This window comes from Schistocerca cancellata, chromosome 7 (assembly GCF_023864275.1).
Source record: "Schistocerca cancellata isolate TAMUIC-IGC-003103 chromosome 7, iqSchCanc2.1, whole genome shotgun sequence".
Classification (NCBI taxonomy): domain Eukaryota; kingdom Metazoa; phylum Arthropoda; class Insecta; order Orthoptera; family Acrididae; genus Schistocerca; species Schistocerca cancellata.
In genome coordinates, this window is record NC_064632.1 from 202,285,147 (window position 1) to 202,301,393 (window position 16,247).

Consider the following 16,247-nt stretch of genomic DNA (forward strand, 5'->3'; position numbering starts at 1 on the left):
CCCGCCGCCCCCGCCACCTCCGCCATGGCGCGTAGTAAAACCCTTTCTGGAGCCGGCGCCGATCAATACCGCCCCCTGATTTGGAAGTCGCGCGGCGGCGGGACGCCCGAGGCGCTCCCGCTACGTCAGCGCGGTCGCGGGTTGGGAATGGGGCGGGGGGGGGGGGGAGGGACGCTCGGCGGGCGGCACGGCACCGTCCAATGGGCGCGCGCCTCCCCTCCACCGACCGCGGGTTTCATTCAGAACGAGTGGGTGGCCGGCTGGGCGCGCGCCTATAAATAGAGCGTCGCTCCCGGCCGCCAACCTGTGTGCGCCTACTCGTCGCTCCTAGCGTCCAGCTTCCGCCTGCGCCTAGCCGTTCAGCTGTTCTCTGCTCTGCGGCACGACTGCCTGATCCCCTCAGGTGAGTCCCCTTACCGCAAAACCTTCGCTTCATCTCCCACCATCCAGGGAATAACAATGCATAAATATACCTGAGCTTCGCTAATTCGCCCACAGTTACTGCACAAGCCGACCAGCCGACGCCTGCTACATTCGTCTGCTGTTCGACCGAGGTCATCTGACTGTGATACCTGTGTAAAGGCCTAGTTCGTTGCAGAGCCGTGAGTAACCACTTAAATTCTGCTTGCCACGAATTTTCTCACGCAACATTCTCACAGTATTTTTCTTGTCTTCTACCTTCTCAGTCAACCACAGAAGCACATTTTACAACTCATGTAACTTATGCATTGCCAGATATATGCAGCACTAGGTAGTGTCTTGTGTGTATGTACATGTGTGTAACTTGTCTTTAAGTCCCCTACAGCACGAAGCTTGAATGGGAGGCGGGCCGTTGGCTCCACTTGTGAATGGGAAATGGCGAGCTAGCCACAGCTGGCGACTCTCTCGCCTGTTTGAAAGTAACTATGGGGAACGAATTTGCTGTCACAGTCACGCTCATTTTCGGCAAAGTGTCCCACCGTGTTTTTCAAATCGGTTAAAGTGATAAATTTTCGGAGCATTTAGAGACAATGGCACGTTTGGTGCCAAGAAATTATAGTACTCGTGTGTATGACACATGTTCGGAGTTCACAACATGACGTGTTTTAGTAATGCAGTGCCACTAGAGCACAGTTTTGTTGCCAAATCGTGTGCATTTGCTGCAAATTGTTCCTTTTTGTCTTTCAAATTGAGACAAGTGATAAGTTTCGGAGCATTTGCTTGTAGTGGCCTATATGATGCCAAGAAATTATCGTTCTCGCATATACGTGTTTACAGTTCACAATATCACGCCCAGTTTTAGTGACACTGTGGCGCAGTTCTTGCGATATGAACGTGTAAACTACTTCACCAAGTTCTATGAAGTGTAACGTAGTATTTTCTGTTTTTTTTTGTAGCAGAAAGTGATAGTTGAGACCAAATCGCGTTGGGTGGCCTGTGTGGTTTGAAAATAAGATTTTTGCATTTGCTCGAAATGGTCGTACATCATTGTACTTCATTTCTAGTATAAACGCTTGTCCCTCCCTACACACTAGTTGCGTCTAGCATTTCAACTATTTAATAGTCAGCTACCTCGTATAAATTTTCCCAGTTATTTGTTATTTCTTCTGACTGTGACCTTTGGGTTAGCAGATGCTTAACATGAAGATTACTGTCATAAATATAGTATATGTTTATTAACTGGGTGGGAAAGTTACTGTTACGGTATGTGGACACAGAGTGTCAACGGAATCAAGGAGTGCAATGCCAGTTGTAGTTTAGACATGGCCGATCGTGTTTTAAGCAATTAAATTCGCTTTCCCGACTGTTTCTAATTGTATTACGAGTTATCTGGCATGTCAAAAGACACGTTTCAGTTGTCACGACAACACTCCGTCTACGGTGAGGAGGGACGCTTGGCATAATTCCTATAAATCAAGCATAATATTTAAATGTGAAGCTGTTGGAATGCCAGTGTGAATTGATGCTTGTCGTCTGATGACGCTGGTGCTTTCCCAGAGCGATAAGCACAGGAAGCAACATTAAGTCGTGAATATTACGACACAGAGCCACTCCCACCGAACTAGTTTCCCGCCCACATTGGGCGACGTGAAGAAACGCTCCGTTTCCGGGGTGCATGGCTTTTCTGGCACCGCACCAGGATGACAGCACTTCACCACGACAGCACCTGCGTGTGCCTGGCACCTTACCAGACCACCGACTGCACCACTCCACGCCACCACCCGCACCTCGCACCTCGCCTCACTGGCACCACACTTTTTTTCTCTTGTCTTCTCACCAGCACCCTTTTTATCACAACTGTTTACCTTTTCTCGATGTGTCACAACGTTTTCTCTCGCACAGCAGAGCACAGCACGTCGCTAGCAAGAGCTGCGGTTCCACACGCAAGCAATTTCTGAAACACCCGTACGTCTACAGTTGTACGGCAGCAAAGATATTACAAAATCTTAGTTGGAGTCAAACAATCTTCTGCTTGGGTTTGTGATGAAGTGATCAGACACGACTGATAGAGCACTGATAGGAAAAGACACCCTGATAGTTTATAACACTCCACATTAGACGACTGATATCAACAAATATGAATTTTTGCTATGAGTATGGAATTAATCCACGCACATGAAATGTGAGTCCAAATGTACAGAACACTTTGCACATACTTCTATGAACAATCATTATAAGTCTCAAAATAACGAGAAAGTAAATTCTCATATTCTTGTATATTTTGGGCTGGTAGTGCTTGCAATATTTTCTATCTTAAAGTAGTAACGAAATCTACGAAACTGAAACTTTGTCAGTAGGTGACTTCCCACACTGTGTAACATTTTTTTGAAACTTATTCTGAATGAGTAACGTCTGCTGTGAAGGATCACTTCGTTTTGCAATTAAACTGTATCAATGCCAAGAATTTTAGAATGCTATGATTGTAGGCATACAAGTGTACGAAGATCATAAAAGTTTTCGTGATTGCTGGAGTCCTGTTCCTATCAAAACTGATTGAAAAATAATGTGATGTATTATGGCAGTTGTTGGTGCTTCGATATGACACTCAGCAAACTGTGCCCTTTACATCGTTTTTTTACAATCGATCTGTACTGCTGGAATCTAAATATGTGTGAATAAAAATTAAATATAAAATACAAATAAAAGTATAAAATAATTATGCAGAGATAATATTTTCGTGCCTGTTGTTATTCTAATACTACCAATACTGATATTAGCTGATGTGTCTCGAAATGACTCTCAGGAAACCGCACCCATTAAATCGACTATTTCAATTGATCTGTACTGGTGGAATCTAAAATATGTAGTTTTTTCACTCTTGTTGGATCTTTAACGATGAGCTGGTATTACGTAAGAAGATTCGATGATTCGTAACGAAACTTGGTCAGTTACATTCGGAATTATGTTAGAATTGTGTCAAAGATAAATTTTGGCATATAAACCCTCACACACAGCTCCACATCAGGGAATAAACTTTCAGTGTATAAACGTTCCGACAGTTAAACAGAAAAAAGAAACTATTTGTGTATTAAACAGGGATATATCGTGAAACTTTTTCCCCGCTGTATATTTACCTTACTCTTGTGAACCATAAAGGAACTCGTTTTGAAATTTTGGAGAACTGTTAGCTGTTTTACAGGACATACGAGATTAAATTATCAGCGTAGTTTCTGGATATTTTCTTGACAAGGAACAGGTAATGCTCAATTGTTTAGAAATGCGTTGCATTGATATGAGATGACACATGCTAAAGTAGTTGGTAATTGACTACCTGTTTTCTATTTCTACTGTATTATTATTAAATAGCTCCTATTTAGTAAAATTCTTTTCGATACTCAAATTGACCACATACGATAGAACGGATACCGTCTCTTCACTATTTCTGTGTCACGTCACCCTCGCATATAGAGGCTAGAACTATTCCCCTACCTAACACTTAGTTTTCGATAACGGGTAAGGTACAAACTCACAAATTTCTCTGAAAATATATTGTATTGCTAACGAAATATGTCATACTGAAGGAAAGTGGATCGATTCGCATGCGTTTTCTTGCACAATAGACAACGCTCAACCAAGGTAATCAGACTTATGTTTTACTCTAACAATGAATGTTGACAAAATCCAGCTAGATGCCCGGTAGTAAAGGGGAAAACAAAGTTGCTTGAGATATTTTTTCACTCCATCTAGCAGTGCTACTGCCTTAGGGCTGATGAGCTTTTATGTACTTAGCAAATAAGACTAAACAGGGGTTTCCTTAGGCAACCTAAATCTCTGCAGACATATACCGCAGGGGCCTATTCAACATGAGTTATCGACACTTTTTTAACCCCAACAATTGTCCGATACTGAAAAATAAGTTTTCCTTCTTTCTTTGCTTCTGGCAGTTTTTGAGTCATCGGCCTTATAACAGATTTGACGCTTTATTCCATTTATTCACATCTGCCTTATTGATGAGCATCAGTGATCATGTTAAATTTGATTACACAGATCCACAGTTAATACTGAGCACATCGTTTATTGGCTACACTGGTCAGACCCTGTAGGGCAGCCACGCGCCTTAGCACGCCGCTTGTGGTATTCGAGGAGGCGCACCGGCACTGGGTCGTATCGGTCCGGTGGATTAACTGCATGGAGCAGTCTACCGGCCTGCCTGGATATGGATCTTATGCGGTTTCCCACATCCGACTAGGTGAACACTGGGCTGGTTCCCTTGTCCCATCTGAGTTTTACGATTCGCAAACATTTCGAAACCGTTCTCACACTTTCTCTTGGGACAACACTAGATGCAGAAAGATGGGGTACAGAAATTCAGTCCTAGGGTTGAAGGGCGACAGGACGACCATCTGACCACCATTTACCATTAACATTGCGCAATACAGATTGGCATGCCAAACTTGTGACGACACGAGCTAAGACCAAGGAAAAGAAGAAGAACGACTGGCTAGACTGGTTTCAACATTCACGCTATTGTCAGCAGCCCCTATTACCTCTTAGCCAATGGCTATGTCAGTAGATGTTAAGAACATACATCTCCTCAGTCATCTTAGTATACGCCTCTCGTACGCAGTATAATAACGCAGCCATTGGCTAAGGAGTGATATGGGCAGTTGAGAATGGGGTAAGTATCTTCCATTTTAGCTAATAAATAATATACAAGGAGCTAAAAAAAATCCCATATTTTGAGAGGTGGTAACATGGACCAAAACAGGAAACAATGTCCAGTAAGCACAATTCTCTGTAATGCGTACTTTACGAGCTATAAGCATTTGTTCTGTAGAACAGATACGTTCCAAGATAGCGAAAATGAACAAGTGCTCATACCTGTTTAGGTATGCATTTTAGAGATCTTGTTTAAAGAATAATTTTGTCTTTTGGTCCGTACTACCACATCTCAAAATATGGAATACTTATTCATAACACCCTGTAACTGAGCAGCCGGCCGGAGTGGCCGATCGGTTCTAGGCGCTACAGTCTGGAACCGCGCGACCGCTACGGTCGCAGGTTCGAATCCTGCCTCGGGCATGGATGTGTATGATGTCCTTAGGTTAGTTAGGTTTCAGTAGTTCTAAGTTCTAGGGGACTGATGACCTCAGAAGTTAAGTTCCATAGTGCTCAGAGCCATTTGAACTATATTTTGTAAATTAGCACTGAATGCTAACTTCTGTTGTCTGTCTGTTTGTTTTTATCTTCGTATTTTCTTTCACTTTTTGGTTACTACCGCACCAAAATCATCTGAAATTGGTTTTATACATTTCGATAATTGTCTCTCTCTACTATTTTCCCCTCCAATGTCCCCTGAGGAGCCATGTAACATTCCCTTGATATCGTTGAAGGTGATCAAATGCCCCACTAAACTTTTCTTTATTCTGTTAACTTACTACCATTCACTTACTTCCTCATCTATCATTTTTAGTATATTTTCGTTTCTCGCTTCATATGTCAGTCTGTAACAATCGTCGATAGCATACTGCACCTGCTTTGATGTTCTTGTTTGGATTCCCGGTGGCCTAGTTTCCAGTGCCAAAGTATACGAGAGGGGTTCAATAACAAAAGCAACACATTTATATTATCGTAAATTACAGTTGAAAAATTCAGAATTTATTGTGTGACGTCGTGGAATATTTTCACTCCAAAACCTATAGTTTCATGAAGTTCCGATAGATGACGGCACTATAGATAACCTTCTAATTGACGTCTGTAACGGAGGTGCGTTTCAGGAAGAGAGCTGTCGTTAACTTTCTTCCGGCATATATTCATATGCGCTTCCAGAATGCCTACGGAGATCTGGAAGTGAACAAAAGCAGGGTAAGTCGTTGGGTGAGGCGTCTGTTATCATACTAACAAGGTCGTGCAAACCTGTCCGACCTCCCGCGTACTGGCCGGCCGCACACAACTGTGATTCCTGCAGTGATGGAAGGTGTTGACGCTCTCCCGCGAGGTGATCGGCGAAACATAGTCCGACATTTCGCTGCACAACTGGACGTCTCTGATGACAGTGCTGACTCGCTCGTCCACTACTTGGGGTACTCAAAGGCATATGTCCGCTGGGTTCTCAACCAAAAAAAAACCTTTTCGAAAAAAAACCTTTGAAGCCAAACGAATGGGGAATAATATGGTGTATTGGAATCCTGATAAAAAACAACCTATATTCAGAAAAAAGGTGTTGCACTACTTACTAAACGCGCCTTTTTCATTTCTAGGAACACCTTTTCATTTGCGTATCAGTATGCAATATCACAAGAAATCTTTTATTGAAGAAGGAGTGAGTCCACTTCTGATACCATCCTCACTACGGCCATCATGTGTATTTACGCTTTCTAGCAAAGAGAATAACTTAACTGCTTTCACAAATACTTAGTTCCAATTTCGATATTAAGTAAGTCGCTTTCCTCTTATATGATGTTCCTCATCGCTGTCGTCTTTACTTTATTTGTCCGTAAGTCGTTTTCATTGTAAGGTAGCTCTCCTAAGTCTTCTTTACGTCCAGCCAGAAGGGTTTTCATGGCTACGAAGCTTAGCATTGGTGTCTGTTTCATTTCCTCTTATTACCTTTTTCGCTTCCTCAACTGCTTCTTGGTCAATCAAAGGAAGGACAATCAGAGCTTAACGTCCGGTTGACTACGAGGTCATTAGAGACGGTGCACTAGCTCAGATTGCTTTGTTAAGGACGGGGAAGGAAATCCTTATTCTTTTAAAGGAACCATCCCAGCGTTTGCCTTGAGCGATTTAGGGAAATCACAGGAAACGAAAATCTGGATGGCCAAGGGCGGATTTTAACTGCTGTTATCCAGAATGTGAATCCTATGTGATAACCACAGCTCCATGTCGCTCGGTAAAGTGGACAAGAGTGCCAATAACATGAAAACCTGCTTACGTCGTATTTGTTTTCCTTTTCCTCCCAATTTTATTACTCATAGTTGGGTTCATATCTGTTATAGAATTTTCACTATACCAGACATATTCGTCTTTAGAGATTCATCAACTGCATTGATACGTGAGATAATTCTCATTTTTGCTTCGTCTCAGATGCATAACTTTCATTACATGTTTCAACCATTCAGAATCATCCTCAGACCTGAAAAAAATAAAACTACATATGTACCATCTCATATTTTACAATAAGTAGGAAAGAAAATATTGCAGATAAATTGCAGAATTTACTTAAGTAGCTGCGTGAACAGCTTACCCACTCTGTCTAACTGAGAACTGTGTTTTTGTTTTCAATTGGCGTCAGCGTTTTAAACAGTTATATTTTTGAGGTAGGGGAGAGGTGGGGTGAAGGGAAAATGGAGTGAGAATGATTGGGTGACGAGAAAGGAAACAGGATGGGGTGGCGGGAATATCATGAGTTTTTTAGAAGAGAGGTCGTGCTAAAACTACAGAACGTACAATTGTTTTACAATTCTCGTTCAAATATGAACAGTATTGAACAATAGGTATGAAAATTTAAAAGATATAAAATAGTAAAATTGTAAAGTACAGCGAGGGGGATTGAGAGGGAGAAAAGAAGGCAAGGAAGGGGGAGGAGTGGATAGTGACAGAGATGCTTTGTATTTAACGAGAGAGGGTCTTATTCTAAAATTACAAAAAGTCAATTACGTAAAAAAACATTCTGTCGAAATACCAGAATGGATTCGTAAAACGATGAAAGGGGAATAAAACAGAAGAATATAAAAATGGAAATAAAGTAGGGAAAACTGAATTAGTATCTTGAGATGTTTTGACAGTATAAAACCGTGAATTCTTACCCTGGAAGTAATAAAAAGAAAAATTGTATAAAGCTGCTGCTTAGGTAAATCCTACATTCACGTACTGTTCTTTTCTTTTCTAATTACTGTAAATGTTAGACGGTACATATTTATTTTTACTTTGTTTTAGATCTGAAGATGAACCTGAGTGATCTAATTAAAGTTGTTAACCTGAGACGGAACAATAAAAGAAAATTATCTTCAGTAAAAAATTTGATGGTACATATTAAGTCTTACTTTGTTTTAGATGTGTAGATGGTCCTGTGTCAAAACTAAGACGGAACAATAAATGAAAATTATCTTAAATGTAGATTATTCGTTTTTCACTACGGCTCAGACCAATTTCAAGGATTCAACGCATATGTTCTATCTTGTCCTGTTATTCTGTCAAAATACACTATTTTCTGAAAATAGATTTATTTGCCCCATGTCTATCACTATTTTTATTATTTCAAACTGGCTACTTTGGCATACCGTCGCCGACCCTCAGATACAGAGTAACCAGTCTTAACTGTCAGTGAAAGTGATAGCTCCATTAGAGCTGTTGAATACGAGAAATGAACGGAAAATGGGCAACGCTACCCGAGACTGGTCAGTTTGCAATAATAAAAACATTGATCGACAGATGGAAAATAAATTTCTTTTCTACAAATGAAAATCGCAGGAAACTCCTTGCCGACTAATCTGTCCAGTTTTGGTACTATTTTCTACCTCAGGGAAAGGCTTGTTGACATACGTTCCAACAATGTTACTCCCTTTTCGGCACTGCTTTTACTCGAATTGATACGATAAGTTCGACTGGTAAAATCGACGCATTTGGAACAAGATGTCGGGTCGGCGCGGAACGAGTCACAGTTGAGCTGACCTCTCGGCTGTGGGAGAATTAACAAGCTGGTCATTGAGGCCTCGAAACACTAGCGGCTCGCCGCAGCCACTTGTTACACGCCAGCGGAACATCGACTGCTCGGTACAGGTGCCCGCGGCCATCCTGCCCGAGAATCGATATTACAGCCCGGCCCGAAGGCCGAAGGCTACAGCAAGTGGGTCACCCGGACGAGCTATCACCTCTCCCGGGAGCTCTCTCCCCCTTCATCACACATTTCACTGCAGCGTAGAGGTCCTAGTGTTCATCGTTCTTCTCCGAATTTCATGACCCTCATAACTTAGGAAACAATAACCTAGCAGAACTATCCGCTGTCAATTAAAATCTTGTGTAACTGGGTAAAAGCTTTCATTAAAATTGTTTCCTTTCCAGTGGGTCTTTGAAGTTCTCACAGAAGTAGCTCTTGCCATATGTCATTAACACCGTTTCTTGTATTGTGTAAAGAATTTATTGCACAGGAACAACCCGTTCTCAATGCAGGTAATACTGTATGAGAATGCAAAGCTTCAAGATATAGACCTTGTCCGTATCATTAATGATTTGCTTAAACACGAAGATAATTTATAGATTTTAAATACTTTAGGAAAAGGAATCATGATTTAGCACAATAACCTGTATGTGATTTTATTTTAACTACCGGTTTCAATCAAGTAACACGCCATCCTCAGGTATAGAAAACGACATTAGTTACAGATACAACCGATCGTAACTGTTCGCTACTAGATCAACTTTATAGGCAAACTGCATCAGTGTTACAGGATACAGGAGAGTTCCCGATTTATACATCAATAAATATGTTAATAGGGCAAAAATCAAAGCTAAACTAAAATGGCAGACTCAGAATGAGTGCTACAATGAGTATATTCCACTTCCGTCTGACCTCGTTAACTTATTGCCTATCACACAACTCGGGTATTTTCCTGCTTATTATGATTTTGTCTGTAATGGAAATGCGGCCGTGGTTGTAAAAATCAGTTTTGGTGTGTCGGCCCAACTACCGCTACCTCGTATTTACAGCGCAGCGTAAAAAACACTAGAATTCACACATTTCGAAGTGAAGAATTCATCAGCATGATGACTATGGATTACTCCAGATCGCAGCACGATGAACGCATAGCTATGTCCTTCACATAAGAAGGTGAAAAACCAAATTCTTCACACGAATACAAAAATCACATTCTGTAAAACGTTCAGCTGATAATCCAAAGTGCTATGAAATTCACATTCATTAGGGGAAACAGAAGTGAATAAACGAAAGACTGTGTTTTAGTCTCAACAACCGCAGGCGTTTACAAAATTCGTTTCTCTGACAAATATAATAAAAAATAAATTTCTCATTGCAGAGGCTGACAGCCAAAGCTTCTGAGAACGTTTCCACGAGTCACGATGAACAATTGAGAAAAAGAAAGTTTTTCCTTTTCTCCACACCACCACAGGAGGCTTAGGACCAGAATAATCCACATCTGTAATTCTCAGTGCTACGATGCATTGTTCGATAGGGTCATCAGCACTGCTAGATTACTCGTTAACAATGCTGCTGTCCACAGAAAATTGTCGGCGGTTCAAGATCGTAAGGAAACGCAAGAGCAATAGGGAAAAATTCCACTTTGGTTATTTCTGGGTAAACATACGATAATACACATAATAAACGAGCCCGATAAAATCCAATCTCTGGCTTAGCGGTAAACACCAGGGCGTCACCATGCCATTTAAATATTTTAGGGTAATAGTGATAAGTCATATGACATGGGACGGGCAACTGCAACAGGGAAGGAGGATGGCAGACTTTGGTATGTGGAAAAGGTCCTGAAATGGTAATGCCCATATGAAAATGTCGGAAAGATACCTGTGAATCTTTGGAAGAACTGTATTACACACTCCCTTATGGAGACAGTATATAGCTACAGATATTCCGCTGTTAATAAATACCGTTCGTCAAACTTAATTGCGAGCTATTCTTACGCTTCCGGAACAAGTTTGTTGCGTGGACGTTGCTGCGTGCCGCCAGAAGCATCAGGCACCTGCCCGTATAGGCAACCAGGGCTACATGGACAACTGAGTCAGCTCTCTTGTCCGCCCGTTAGCTGGGGTGCTCGGTCGGAATGTAGCAGCGAATATGCTGAAGGTTGGTTAATGGCATTAAAGGTGCTGAGGGGCAGTCGCACTATCTTCTGAACCATATAAATCATGTTTGTTGCAAACTCAACTTCAAGAAAATTTAGACGTTCTTTCTGGCTCCATGAAATCCAAGCAGTGTGACAGATAGCCAACTGCATCACTGATCTCGGTACAATGAAATTAATACAAGCAAGAGAACAATAGCAGGAAAGCAAATAAGAAGGTACACAGCATGAATGGAGGAGAAATTAATCGAAAACGCAACACCTACACAAACACTGTGTCTCCAGGACAAACAAAAATGTCAAGGAATGCTAAGGGGATGGTAGTGTTCACATCATACAAACAGCTATTATTCGACAAACGTGTAGCTAACAATTAGGAAACTGTTCTTGATTTATTTAAGACTCATTTAGGAATCCTACAACTGAAATTGTTTACCGCACCATAAATTATAAATCATTTATTTTTAGAGTAACAGCATTTATAAAATTTGTTTGATTGAAGAAAAATACAAATATATTCCATTAATTTATTATGTAGATGAAGCACGGAGGCCAGTGTGATAACGTTAGTCTATTTGTACCGAACTTGCGTATTCTTTTCTCAAGTTGCTTGAAACTTTTACCTTTACCTTAGAAATGTTTAAATCTGATGTCTCTTCAAAACGTTAGAAGTAGAAGAGATGACTATACAGAAATTTAAAACTGCAAACATCGCTAATCGGAAGTTTTATGAGCCATAATACTGAGAATGATTAATAATTTTATTTACAAATCTAGACTTGCGTTAGTGCCGCTACTTTGGGTCTCACGTAACAATACTGTCAGAACTCTCGTTAGATAAGTTTCAAATGCAAGAGGATGTGTTAGCTTCTGTTTGTATGTAGCCAATGCAGGAGCAGAGAGATAAACGTGTTTCATAGCAATGAATAGAAGCAACTGAGTCAAATCACGACGTCAGTATACGAGTGAAATTCACGGTGAAATTGCCACAATTACAAAATTTAATAAGGTCATTGCCATAAAAATGAAATTCAGTTGTGACACGTGATATGGCTGAAACTGCAATACAAAATAATGTAAGATGTAGGTAATTTTCACTCACTGACAATCTTCTTAATGACTATTGAACTGTGGGCTAAATATATCTGGATTTCTTATAATAATACCACATTCGATTCCTTCACTAATTCGCAACTATATTAACAGCTTTCAACAAAAACCCGAAGTGAAGATACGCTATAATCAGTTGTAAGGTGGCAGATTCTAGCACCTTACATGATATTTATTCAGAAAATAATATATGACAAATACCACGTGGATAGAGATAGCCATTTGACAATACGACAGTCGTATCAACATATCAAGGTTAATACTGGTGCCCAAGATTTTAGAACTGTGCATATTATCATTGGAAAGGTGGTTTGGACGGAAAGAGAAAAAGAGTTGTTTGTAATGTCGAACAAGCTAGGTGGCCGGTAGCTGGTCGGTGTTACACACGGCGGCTGCTTTGTCAGTTCAGTGGCACTAGTCACCAAAGGGGATATTGGGGGAGCCTGAGACCTCACAGGTGGAAGAAGAGAGAGAGAGGGTGTACGTGCGAGACAGAGAGAGACGGGACGCAAATAAGGCGCGCCCATGAAAAGTGGGAAATCTGCGCGAAATTTTAGAGTCCTGATTGGCCGAAAAGCGTATTAATACATGTGAGAGGAACGGCACAGTTAGGCGCCAACAAGATCAGAAATCTGGTGTCGGCGGCGGTGCGAGGCAGACGCTGAGGCTCTGCTCCGCAAGAGCTCTCATAAGGGGAAGGCGACATCACGCTGGTGTCGTAATCTACGTGCGGAATTATGGTGATATTAGAGCAAACGGATGGCAAAGTAGGGCATTGTAATTGAAAGTGCGTACGCGTTCCACTACCTCTTTGCTTGAGATCTCTCATTCTGTGTCCGTCTAGGTAGAACTTTAGTAAAACCACTTGCGTGGCCAATATTAACCCAAATAACTTAGGGACAGGGACGATTAGGGATAGAGTCTCCATTGTGCCAACGTTAGGATAGTTAGTTTAGGGAATTAATTTGGTCATCCTGTTTTTTAATGAATAAATGTAAGATTTCATAACGGACCATAAGCAAAGCATTATTACTTCCGTAGGTAGCAAATTACTGATAGAATAAGAGTATTATTAGTAAAATAAATTATCATATTAATTTGGTGCAAACGATACTGGGGGTATATTTGCGCATTTAAACAGAGCCGAGGTCAGATAGCAGTAATAAAACAAGAAGTTTCATAATCATTATTCCCCCGTACGTTGCACGTAATCACAAAGTTCGTTCTAATGAATAGCTGCTTCTTTGTCACATTCATGGTTTCGCTAACCCGTAGCGAAACTGTCACATCTGATTTTAACCTAGTCCCCCGGCTGCACTAAAATAGAGTCTTACACTACAACCTTCATTCCAAACAATTACTAAGAAATCTGCACATGCACAGGCTTGGTAGGCTGTTTCTATGGCTGTCTTAAAACGACAATAAAAACGCAAGGTAAACAGTCACTAAGTTTTAAGTGCTTTTTACGACACATTTCGGAGGGTTTGATTCTATATCAAGTGTTCAGCTCAGTAACAGTTCATCCGGAACATGGTTGGTTTCCCAGGGGAAATGATCAGGACTTAACACCGTAAATGCCACTGGTTGATGGACCTAAGATTCCGAAACAAGTGGTAAAATGGCTCTGAGCACTATGGAACTTAACATCTATGGTCATCAGTCCCCTAGAACTTAGAACTACTTAAACCTAACTAACCTAGGGACATCACTCAACACCCAGTCATCACGAGGCAGAGAAAATCCCTGACCCCGCCGGGAATCGAACCCGGGAACTCGGGCGTGGGAAGCGAGAACGCTACCGCACAACCACGAGCTGCGGACAAACAAGTGGTAAAAAAAATAAAATAACATAAAATTTAGTGACTGGTTACTTTGTGTTTTTACTTATTAGTACTAAAAATCTTCAGAAACTATTCCAGAGAAATCTTCAGAAACCCACTAAATATCGCATGGTTTCGATTTCGAGGCACGAAATATATCTTGTCCCCTCTCATCGGTTAACTATAACTATCCTTCCACTGGCCAAACAAAACTGATGCGTTGTCAACTAACACATTTGAGTCAAATCTTTACGACCAATGTCTACCGAAAGAATGAACGCTGCCTGGTGGCGAAGTGGACACTTGACGCGGTAAGGAAATTTATACAAGGTGGTCGGAAACAGTCAGAATAGCTTGCACGGCTGCTGCAGTGGAGGTTGTGCTGAGAAGTAACACTTAAGAAAAAAATTCGATACGTTGTATTGTTTCCGAGCTATTTAGCAGTGACTTTAGCCAATCAGGTGGCGTAGTGCAGAAATTCAGCTCCAAAATGCCATAATGCAAGGACATCTGGGTGTCCGTGAGTTATCACATGTTCGAATGCTCCAAACTAGTTAAAATGTGACGTTTTCGGAAGTGATTAATTTAAGCTAGGTGCGTAAAATCTATGTTGGTTTCGGCTTGATAAAACTAAACAAAGAACAAGTTTGGCGACATTGTCTCTGCCAGCCTGCTTGAATTTACGTGCGCAACGACCTGACTGACTAACTTCAATGCTAAATAAGTGGGAAACAGCGCAAAATATCGAATTTCTTTCTAAAGCAGAACCTCCCCTGCAATCCTCTTACAAGCCTTTCGTACAGTTTCTGACCACCCTGAATAAGCTGAACAGAGATGAATGGGGCATCATTCTAGCAATTATTCGGGCTGCAACTAGCGTAATCCACTAACATCAGTGTTTTTGTCAAAATCCAGGTGTTTAAGACCTAGCACTAGGGTATGAGCATCTCGGAAACGTGAAAGCTGGAAGAGAGTTAGTACGCTACTATCGTGAGCACGTGTAGAAAGTGGTTGAAGACGGGTGAAAAACCACGAATAGCCCGATAACGAGTTGGGCGTCTACGTTTCATCACACAAAGTCGAGATCGGATGCTTTCCCGACTTCTAAATCAGTATAGTCTGCGATCTGTAGTAAATCTAACGACAGAATACGATGTTGATGCAGGCATAAGTGTTTCGGAGTCCACCGTTCCACACTAGATGATACCTATGTTTTCCCATGTCGATCAAACGACATCCTCCATTACGACTACAGCCGTCACTGAATCACCGAGTTATGGCCTTTGCTCAACGGAAACGGGTCGCCTGTACGGATGAATCGCGTTCGTTGGTACACTAGGTCGATAGTCGTATATGTATAAGATGTTACCATGCGAATGGCCGCTCGAAGCAAGTACAACGCCACACAGCAACGCCAGTGGGGACAGTATTACATAGTGGAGAACATACACCTCGGTTTACATGCAGCCTGCAGTAGTAATCGAAAGCACCGTGACGGCTGTGGACTACGTGAATATTACTGCGAACAACCTGCTTGATTTTATGCTGGATGTATTCCCCAGCGGCGATGGCATCTAGCAGCATATTAATTGCATGTGTCATAGTGCCAAAATCGTGCTATACTCGTTTGATGGACGCGGTTGTGGACTCACATTGATATAGAGGCCGCTAAACTCACGTAATCTGAACCCGGTGGAACATATTGGAAGCAGCTGAACACCCACAAAGTACTGGCCCGTAATTTACAGGTATTGCATGTCCCACGTACCTCTAGAAGCCTATCAAAGAATTGTCGTATCAATGACACGCAGAATCACTTCTATACAGTGTTATAACGGTAGACTAACACGCAATTATGCAGGCGGTCATAACGTGATGACTCGTTAGCATATGAGTCGTAGAGATAAAGGGACTTTCCCGGCACTTAGACTCTAGGCAACTTTTTCACGATATTCCGTTAGAGAAACATACTGAGAATCTGGAGGTAAGTGCGTGGCAACTGGAAGGTATCAGCATGAGAGGGAGAGATATCACCATGAATTTGACTATTGTCGGATACTAGACTCGTTGGCTTAGCAGTAAC

General features: G+C 41.6%; 1 long non-coding RNA gene across 1 annotated transcript in view; it reads left to right on the forward strand.

The window, feature by feature from the left end:
- Nucleotides 1-312: 312 nt before the first annotated feature.
- The window catches only part of LOC126092589 (uncharacterized), a 37,094-nt gene continuing 21,159 nt past the window's right edge, over nucleotides 313-16,247 (forward strand). The window contains exons 1-2 of the long non-coding RNA XR_007521364.1: nucleotides 313-403; nucleotides 499-602. This is a non-coding gene — a long non-coding RNA (uncharacterized LOC126092589). The remainder of the gene's footprint in view (nucleotides 404-498; nucleotides 603-16,247) is intronic.